This window comes from Montipora capricornis, chromosome 8 (assembly GCF_036669925.1).
Source record: "Montipora capricornis isolate CH-2021 chromosome 8, ASM3666992v2, whole genome shotgun sequence".
NCBI lineage: Eukaryota > Metazoa > Cnidaria > Anthozoa > Scleractinia > Acroporidae > Montipora > Montipora capricornis.
The window spans coordinates 52753005-52763004 of NC_090890.1; the positions used below are offsets into that span (position 1 = coordinate 52753005).

The 10000-nt window shown below is 41.6% G+C and overlaps 1 non-coding gene across 1 annotated transcript; it reads right to left on the minus strand.

Moving 5' to 3' along the window:
- Positions 1-944: 944 nt before the first annotated feature.
- On the minus strand, positions 945-1019 carry Trnal-uag (transfer RNA leucine (anticodon UAG)). The gene has a single exon. It is a non-coding gene; the product is annotated as a tRNA-Leu (tRNA).
- Between the last annotated feature and the right edge of the window lie 8981 nt (positions 1020-10000).

Sequence of the window (10000 nt, forward strand, 5' to 3'; positions counted from 1 at the left end):
CCCCATTGATGAATAAAATTGTCTGGCATTAGACAAAGTAAAAAATATAACTATGGGCGTATCAGGCTGTTGTTTAAGCCTTCCTCCCCCCCTCCCCCCCCCCCCCCCAAAAAAAAAAAATCGAACAACAACATCTACACAATGCAAAAAGCCGTATGTACAACCCCTTCTGTACCTGGTTGTCTACTTCTTTATATTACGGTCAGGGTGACAAATAACTCAAAACCTTTAGTTGGACAATATCGACAACTCATTCATTTCACTGTATTCATAAATAAGTAAGAATAAGTAGAGATGCTTCCTTCCTTCGATTTACCATGCAACTAGCCTGTGTGAAACACTGAGAAAGATACATTACATCACATTTAAAGCTAAAATACGCAGCATACACAGATACATAACTAAGTACATGATATTTAGAAAATATATTAATTAAAAAGAAAGCCGCTGTACAAAATGCGGCCCTGGATTCTCCTTTAAAACCAATAAACTCAGTGGCAAGGAACTGTACAATGTAAATAAGTGATTTACATTTGAAGGTTACCTATCTCCTTACCGCTAACGTCAAACTCTACATCTCTATGCAATAATTGCATTCAAAATTTCCTCATATTACTGTATAATTAAAGTCTGCTTTTTAATGATTTTCATGCTACTGTATATGAAATATGACTGAGTTTTTCCTCCGATCGTCTTCTCATAACCTTCGCGGAAATTACATTCTGTCCCTCAATAATCCTTGAACAACCAGTTATGGTCTTAGTTCTTTTTTTCGTACTTATCAGGTACGTTGTGGAATGCGCTACCTGATTTTATCCTTGCCACTGAGTTTACTTATTTTAAAAGGAAAGCCCAGGGCCGTATTTTGTACAGCGGCTTTCTTTTTAACACATATTAAATGAAAGGTGTTACAACTGAACCCACTAGGAACTCGGAAAAATCCGAGCCCCAGATGGGATTCGAACCCACGACCCTCCGTGATCTAGTACGGATGCTCTAACCACTGAGCTACTGGGGGCCTATGGTGAGCAAGGGTGTAATGGGTGTAATAATGTATCGACTGACAGCATAGCTTATAACTGCATCGCGCAGTCACACTGAGAGCATCATTGAAATCCAGTTGCCTGTATTTCTGTGAACGATGCGAAATCCAACCCTGTTGCTTTTCCGACCACGATTATGTTGTTCTCTCTATCCAGCTCGCTGGCGATCATACCCGTGGCCCAGGTCTTTGGAAGTTCAACAACTCCCTTTTGTCGGACGAGGGTTTTACTACGTATATCAAAGATGGTGTCGATGATCTGTTACAATGCTCGCAACATTTTTCATCGGTCAAGTCCTGGTGGGATTTTTTCAAAAGTCCCATCAAGGTGGGAAATAGTCGCCTTCGCTAGTGATAAGCGTAAGAGGCTCTCGCAGGATAAGGTCCTACTCACCAATCGCATTATCAATCTTAAGCTTTCTCTCGCCTTATCTTAAGCGAATTGGGAGGCTACAAAACTCGTTCAAGAGTTCAGTGGCTCGAGGAGGGGGAAAGGTCGACTCGTTTTTTCTTTAAAACTGTCCGTGAAGGTATTCATCGTAACTCTGTCGAGTCAATCTTAAACTCTGACGGTGTTTTTACACGTGCTGAAATCGATTGGTGCTGAAATTGTTTTCTGAGGAGCCTCTTCACTTTGACTATAGGCATCTTTATTTATCAAGTGTTAGTAAGTCCCTTTCCCCTCCTCAGAGTGATTTGTGCGGGGGCCTTTTAACGCTTGACGAACTGACCACTTCGTTTCAAAGACTTCACCTGGGAAAGTCCCCGCGATCAGATGGTTTAACTGTAGAATTTAATTTGCATTTTTGGGAAATCCTGGCCCCCTTAGTTCTCCTTGTCGCAAACCAGTGTTTAAGATTACGAACTTACGGATTACTCGCATTACTCGGCTCATCTTTAAAAAGCGCGGTAACATCAAAGACTTAACAAACTGGATGATGATGATGATGATGAACTTTATTCATGTGTCGATGTATTTAGCTCGCGCTAATTGGGGACACAACATAAAGATAACAAAAATAATATTATGATAACTAATAAATAAGAAATAAGCTATAATTTTTTATATACATTTACAATATGCTAAAATAATCAAAATAATTCTAACAACACGGGCACATCTTAAGAAGTACAAATTACGCACGCGGGGCAATTGTTGCCATTTATCAGTTCAGTAAGATCCTTACATCTAATATGAAACTTAAACTTAGATAGACTGCTCGTTTCAGTGATGTTTTTATCTAGCTTATTCCATAAAAAGGGTCCAAGGTATCTAAGAGAATGTTTACCATACAATACAGAATTAAATCTAGGAATATCAAAATTTTGGTTTCTAAGATTATATTTACAAGACTTAGTACTAAAAATATCACAAATGAAATCAGGAACTAGCCTATATTTAACCTTGCACATGAAGTATAACTATGTCTTGCAATCTCCTATTAAGAAGCTTGGTAGTTTAGCACAATCTAATAAGTTCATATACGTTTCTGAATGTGAATTATAAACTATCCTTAATGCCCGCTCTTGAATTCTTTCAACCTTTCTTGTATCCGACGCCTTACAGAAATGCCATATGAGATGACAATAGGTGAGATATGGCATGATAGCAGTTCTATAAAGTAATAGTTTAGTCTCTGTAGTGATTAAGTTTCTTAACCTGGCGAGGACGCCCACCCTTTGACTGGCCTTTTTGCATAATATCTCTCTGCTCAATGTGGATTACAAGATCATTTCTAAGCCTGTTACTACCCGCATTTCAAATGACCTTGAACATGTAGTCCATCCCGATCAGACTTTCTCTGTACCTGGCCGTAACATTTTCTCCAATGTGGTTCTCCTGCGTGATGTTTTTGATTGCATTTAGCAGACAGATGAGCCTGCCATCCTGGTCAGTCTTGATCCTGGTCAGTCTTGACCAGGCAAGAGCATTCGACCGAGTAAACCGCCCTTTCCTTATGAGACTTCCGCTTTCTTACGGGTTCGGTCCTGACTTTCGTAGATGGGTTTCTACATTCTACAAGGCGCGTTAATTCTTAACGACTTGCTAACCGGTCAAATCCCTCTTGGTCGCAGGGTCCGCCAAGGAGACCCTTGTCTCCCCTTCTCTATGTTCTCTGCGTTGAGGTTCTAGCGTCCTTGATTCGAAGTTCGTCCGAGATTGAGGGGTTTCTCCTGCCCGGTGCCAGGGGTCAGCAGGCGCGAGTGCGCCTATATGCGGATGATACCACAGCCTTCCTCAAGGAGCTTCAATCTTTTAATGTTTACGAGCGCGGCACTGGGGCCAAGCTTAATCTTTCCAAGACTGCTCAGATGTGGCTTGGGGCCTGGAGGTCTCGCTCTGACGAGCCTCTTGGTCTCAAGTGGGTTAGAAAGATGAAGATCCTGGGAGTTTTCTTTGGTACCGTCTCCACCGAAGAAGATAATTGGAAACCTAAGATCGAGAAGTTGGAGAAATCTCTCAATCTCTGGAAGTCCAGGTCCCTCTCCCTTTCGGGAAAAGCTTTAATCATTAACACTATTGGGCTTAGCAAACTGGTGTACTTGGCAAGGGTACTAACTCTACCGGCTTAGGTCCTTGCGCTGCTGTTTACCATATATGCTAGCAAGCTTTCTGAGGTGGTCAAAACCTGCTTACCAATTGCACACGCTTATGGAGATGACTCTCAGTTGTACTTATCTTTCAGCCAGACAGTGCGTTGAGTGAGACAGCAGCTATAACATCGATGGAGCGTTGTATCAAAGCAGTCAGAGCATGGATGTTAAAAGATAAACTTAAATTGAATGAAGAAAAAAAATATCCCTTGATGAAATGACAATTGGACATTCTAAAGTTAAAACAACTACTACAGCGAGGAGCCTTGGAGTATGTTTCGATCGTAACATGAAATTTGATACCAGAATCGCGCGCTATCTCATTAAGTCCATCCTCTACGGTGTATGAGTCTTCCACAATAGGGCAACCTTTCACAACGATAGGGTCAATCACCAGGTAATTATCCGTTACAATTCCTCTCACATTTCTCACAGGATTCGTCTGGATCACAGTCGCCTTTCAGAGTCTCGGTTTGCTGACTCTTGGATCTTTGCCACATACTGCACCGTGGAGAATGGGCTTCTTAAGATAAATATTTAGATGTACACCTAACTCCTAGATACAATTTTTCCGTGCGCTGTTCGCGGTGTCCGCAATCCGGGGATCTCTTCGGGGAATTTGCTCAGCTCATGGACTCTCATGTTAGGGCCCCAGGCCCTTGCGGATAGCTGCCTACTCCGGCCCTGCTTTTCTCGTGAATTTTTTGTGCTTCTGAATATAATAATAATAATAATAATAATAATAATAATAATAATAATAATGATGATGATGATGATGATAATAATAATTTCTATAGCGCTCACATCCATTAATTGCCCGAGGCGCTTTACAAAACTAAAATTAAAAATTAAAAATAAGAAAACCATAAAGAGTTACTCTTAATAAATTTAGTAAAAAGGAAGGTCTTGAATTTTTTCTTCAAAAAATAGACTGTACTAGATTGACGAATTTCCAAAGGAACAGTGTTCCAAATCTTCGGAGCGCATATACACAAAAAGCTCTATCACCACATGTTCTAGTTTTACAAGTTGGCTGCATTAGCAGGTCTTGAAAGTTCGAGCGAAGAGATCTAGTTGATTTTCGATAATCCAGGAGTTCTGTTAGATATTGTGGGCAAAGACGATGCAATGATTTGTAGGCAAAAAGAAGATTTAAACACAATTCGATGAGACAGGCAACCAATGAAGTTGTACTAAGACAGGAGTAATGTGGTTGCATTTCCTTGCAACAGTGACATAACGAGCAGCCATTTCCTGGATTTGTTGCAACTTTTTCACTTTATACTTTGGTAATCCAATTACAGAAGTCCACCCGCGCAGTTATAAATGCATGTATAACCGTCGACAACTCGTTCACGTCAAGATATCTACGAATTCTAAACAAATTCGTCAAGTGGTTGATCGAAGACTTACAAACATGATCAATTTGGTCATCAATAAGTTTAGGTTTTATCAACGGAGTTGATAATGTAAATTGGCCGCCACCGTACAGAGATTCTAAAAGCTGACGTTTCGAGCGTTAGCCCTTCGTCAGAGCGAATCGAGGATTTGTGGGTTACGTGTAGTTTTTATAGTAGAGTAGGAGCTACGCTATTAGTGGTAACATGGCAACGTGAAAAATAGGAATATATTAGTTCAATGAAAAGCGTTCGTTAATACCGTGGGGATTAAAGGTGCCGATTTGGAAGATGAATTTTTGTTCCAGATTCTTGCGGCTTTCCGTCGTACCTAGATGTAGGGAAAGGCCGCAGATAGCCATGTGTTTTTTCGAGTGTTTACCGGGAGATTAAAATGACAAGCGACTGGCTTAGATGCATCCTTGTCATTCTTCTCATCATCGCCAAGGTGTTCGCGGAATCGGTCGCCTAGTCGTCTACTTGTCTCACCAATGTATAATTTATTGCATAACGTACAGGTTATGCAATAAATGACATTTGCGGAGGTACTTGTGAAACGATCGGTGATCTTAACAGATCGCTTAGGTCCCGATATCTTGTTAGTGTTAACAATGAAAAGACAAGTTTTGCATCGTGAGCGCGCACATTTGAAAGTGCCCGGTTGCTCGTTAGTTTTGAGCGCGCTTCTAACTAAAAAGTTGCCTACGTTTTTGTCGCGTTTGAATGAAATAAGTGGAGGTTGCGAAAAGATTCTACCAGTCTCGGGATCATTTTGGAGTAATTTAAAATTATTAAGAATGATACTTTTGACTGCGTGATTATGAGGATGGAAAGTGAGGGTGAATGGAATTCTATCATACTTATCTTTTTGTGAAGTTTGTAGTGCTGACTGTCGATCAAATTGTTGGGCGCCATGATGGCCCGCTTTGACCACAGAGGCAGGATAGCCACGTTTTTCGAAGAACTGGCAAATCTCCTCTGATTTGCTGGAAAAATCGGGGTCATCACTGCATAGACGTCGAAGTCTAAGAAATTGAGAATAAGGAATGGAGTTCTTGACATGTGATGGGTGTGACGATGAATACAACAAATAACTGTGAGAATCTGTAGGTTTGTAGTGCACACTACGTTGCCACTGATAGAAACGTTGATGTCTAGGAAAGCCAATGAAGTTTCCGAAATTTCCCAGGTATATTTAAGAGCCTGATGAAAAAAAATTGACGGAGGTTATAAATTGATCGAGTTCTTCTCTGCTGGAGAACGTGTACTTGTCAAGAATGACTCCAAGGCTAGTTACTTTGTCAGAGATGGAGATTTGCTTATCTCTAAATTGCAGGTAGTCAAGTGCAGGCCCCTCACGAAACCGCGAATGGATCAACAAAATATCCGTCTTCTCCGGGTTCAGATTCAAATCATTCTGTTCCATCCAGCAACTTATCTCGGACACACAGCTAACAACGCGATCAATTGTTGAATTCACATCATCTGTTTTGAAGCCAGGTAAAGTTGAGTGTCATCCACATAAAGGTGGTAATTAAGATGACAGCTGGTGATGACATCAGAAATAAGAGCAGTACATAACAAATAAAGTAAAGGTCCTAGAACAGAGCCCTGTGGTACACCGACAAGCAAGTCACGTTTCCTGATCGTTGAATGAGATTGATTGATACTTACAAATTGTGCACGACTGCAAAGATAGGACTTAAACCAGGTAAGAACGGTGCCAGTAATTCCAAAACGCTTCTCAAGCCGGGACAAACGTAAGTCATGGTTAACAGTGTCAAAAGCGGCTGATAGGTCTAAAAGAACCAGTATTACACTCTTCCCGTTGTCCAGTGATATCATAACGTCGTTATGCACCCTCATTAAAGCTGACACTGTGCTGTGACAACTCCTATATGCGGAATGAAGGGGCACATGGAGATCATTTGCCGGCCAGATAGTCATTAAGCTGTACAGCAACCACTTTTTCAATAAGTTTGCAGACATACTTAAGATTAGAGACTGGATACTTATTGTATCGTTTACTGTAGTTTGCAATGTTTTATGGTGTAACTGTGCGTAGGAGGGCCTACTTGAGTGTCTGGGCCGATTGCAAGGAGACTATCAGTCTATTTTCTCAGCGAATCGTGGAAGAATCCCACCTTCAAACTTTGCATTCCGAAGCCGACACTGAATCCCTAAGCTGAGGAAGTTAGTGAAGGTGAAGAAAGTTCGCTGTAATTGCCATGAATGCAGAAGATTCCAGACCATGGCATACGCTGCCCCACCCCCTGGATGCCTTTCAACCACCCGTACCGAAGGCGTTAACCCATTTCAAGTGATCGGTGATTGCGATATCGCATATCAAGGCAACGAGGAGGAAAGGCGTATATTTTGTTATATGCCTGCAGTCTTACAATGGGTTATCACTGGATTTCCTGCCATGTTTGGAAACAGAGGAGTGCTTGAGAAGTTTGAAGAAGTTCATCGCGCGGCGAGGAAGAGACCGGAGAGAATCTATTCCGACAATGGCAGAACATTTGTCCATAGGCGTACGGGCACCTTCGGGCTTGGGGGGGGGGGGGGGGGGGGGGGGGGAATTACGCAATGCCCGAAAGCGTGACGGGGTTGAAATCGGGATGCAAACCCAGACGTTCACCATTTTCGCATCTATCAGTAGAAAAATAGTTAAATTGAAAGCTTGCATACTCAATTCTATCAACAGTCTTAATGTAATCTACAGCGTATCAAAGAAAAAGTCCTTCCTTCCATGGCGTTTTTCGAAAATGTCAATCATCTTGTCCATACTGTTGACAGTGATGTGATTTCCATAGGCGCGCCCAATACAGATGATAGCGAGGCTATTGAGTCTTTGCTTACGAAGGTAAGTCTTCAAATGCCGGAGTCCGCTGAACGAACATTCCGCTGAGCATGATGTTGCGGGAATGACGGCCAAAATGGACGCGACCTTCAAGAACTGTGGTGTCATTTCATTAAGGATGTTTTTATGCAATACGTCATTGACTTCTGCCACTTGATTTTTCAACATCGGTTTTTTTTTTCAATCGATTGCTAAATACAGTAACACTAATATAGGAATGTAAAATATTCAGTTCCGGGAGTCTTCACTACATACCACATATCATTTCATTTAGGGACAATAAAGGCTGAAAAAACAGTCAATACCCGTTACTTACCAGCTGGGTGACGACATCAACTCGTATTATGTGATACTTAAATATTGAGATTTGCCGATAGAATCGATCGAATAGAATAAAGAAATTAGTTAATGGAATTTGTGTAGTATTTACCTTTTGCCTCGTTGACCTTGACGGCCGCTTGACCTTTACTAACCTTCTGAGTTTTTCACTTTTTCTTGAACCTATAAAGTCCACGGACAAGACAAAGAATCGAACGAACTTCAACGAAGAAACCTTAAACCTGACCTTCATGTGAACTCGTCAAAACATTTTCCCGCTTTCCGCGAAATTGGCGCGAAAATTAGGCGCGAATTGCAGGGGATGTCAGCGAAACGATACACTTTACATTTTACACGATATTATTCAAATTACCAAATCTCTGAAGAAACCACTTTCGGGCATCTACTCATTTTAAAAGTAACTAACTAGAAACTCTATTTACGACTTTTGGAAATCACGCCAACAGCATTATTTTATAATGTTTTCTCCAGAGTGTCTTTTCCCGAATCAAGAGCGTTTTGCCCGAAAAATTACATAATTTCCGTAGCTGGGGGGGCTGCAGTCCGCTCCCCCAGCTCGTACGCCTATGCATTTGTCGGTGCTGCGAAGTGGATCAGGGCAGTGATGAAAGATGAGCGACTCCAGAATTACTTGTCGGTCAACCAGATCAAGTGGCAGTTTCATCTCAGCCGCGCCCCGAGATGGGGAGGTCAGTTCGAGAGAATCTTTTTTTTTTTCAATTTTATTTATATATTACACATTACATTTTGATACTTTACTTTACATACAAAACGAAAATTATTGTTGGCTAATCGCCTGTGAAAAAGCTGAAATCGAAATACTAGGAGTTAAGACATTTTGGTACATTCGAAGGGTTTTCGGTACACGGCCACCTGACTTCAAGAGGAGTATAGGTGTAGTGAAAGTCAATATGGGATGGGATGTTGAGCTGGAAAGAGTTAAAAGAGGTGTTATCAGATGTAAAGATCACACTTAATAGCCGACCGTTGAGTTATCTCGAAGATGATCCTCAGTTACCTGTTCTGACGCCAAGATCTATGCTGTTCGTGAATAGCAAAGTGCTGCCAGAGTTGCCACCTCACCGAATTGAAACGACTGACCTTCGCAAACGAGCCAAGCACTTGTTTAAATGCAAGGAGGCGGTGTGGCCACGTTGGTCAATAGAGAACCTGCGCAGCGTTCGCGAGAGACCATGCCAACTGAAAGCAACAGTTAAGAGAAATGCACCTGCGGTCGGTGACGTTTTGATAGTACAAACCGAAGAAAGGAACAGAGGCAAATGGCCACTGATGGAATAGTCGAACGGGCAATCCAACATTTGTATCCCTTATAGCTCTCGTGCGTGGCGTGTCTCCTAGGTCAGTTAGTGATTTTGGAACAACATATGCAAGAAACAAGTGCATTAAAAAAAGAGAGAAGTGTTAGACTCAGACGACCCATATTCATTTTAAAGGGGCACTGTCATGGACTCGCATGCGCCAGGTTTTTGAATCGAAACTTGAACAATTCAGCCTTGTTGAACTTTTCAAGTTTGGAGAGGTGCAGGCAATATGGTGGCCACTGTCGCATGTAGAATTTTAAACACTCAGCGCACAAATAGTGATTCAGTCTCCTCACGAAAGCAAAGCAGAGCAGTCAAAATACCAATGCAGCATCTAAAATGAAGAGAAACTTTTTAAGGCGTGAATTCATGAGAAATTGTGTCAGCCGTTTCACTATCAACAAGGATCGAAGTCCGTCTTCGTGGCTCATTTGTAGCTGGT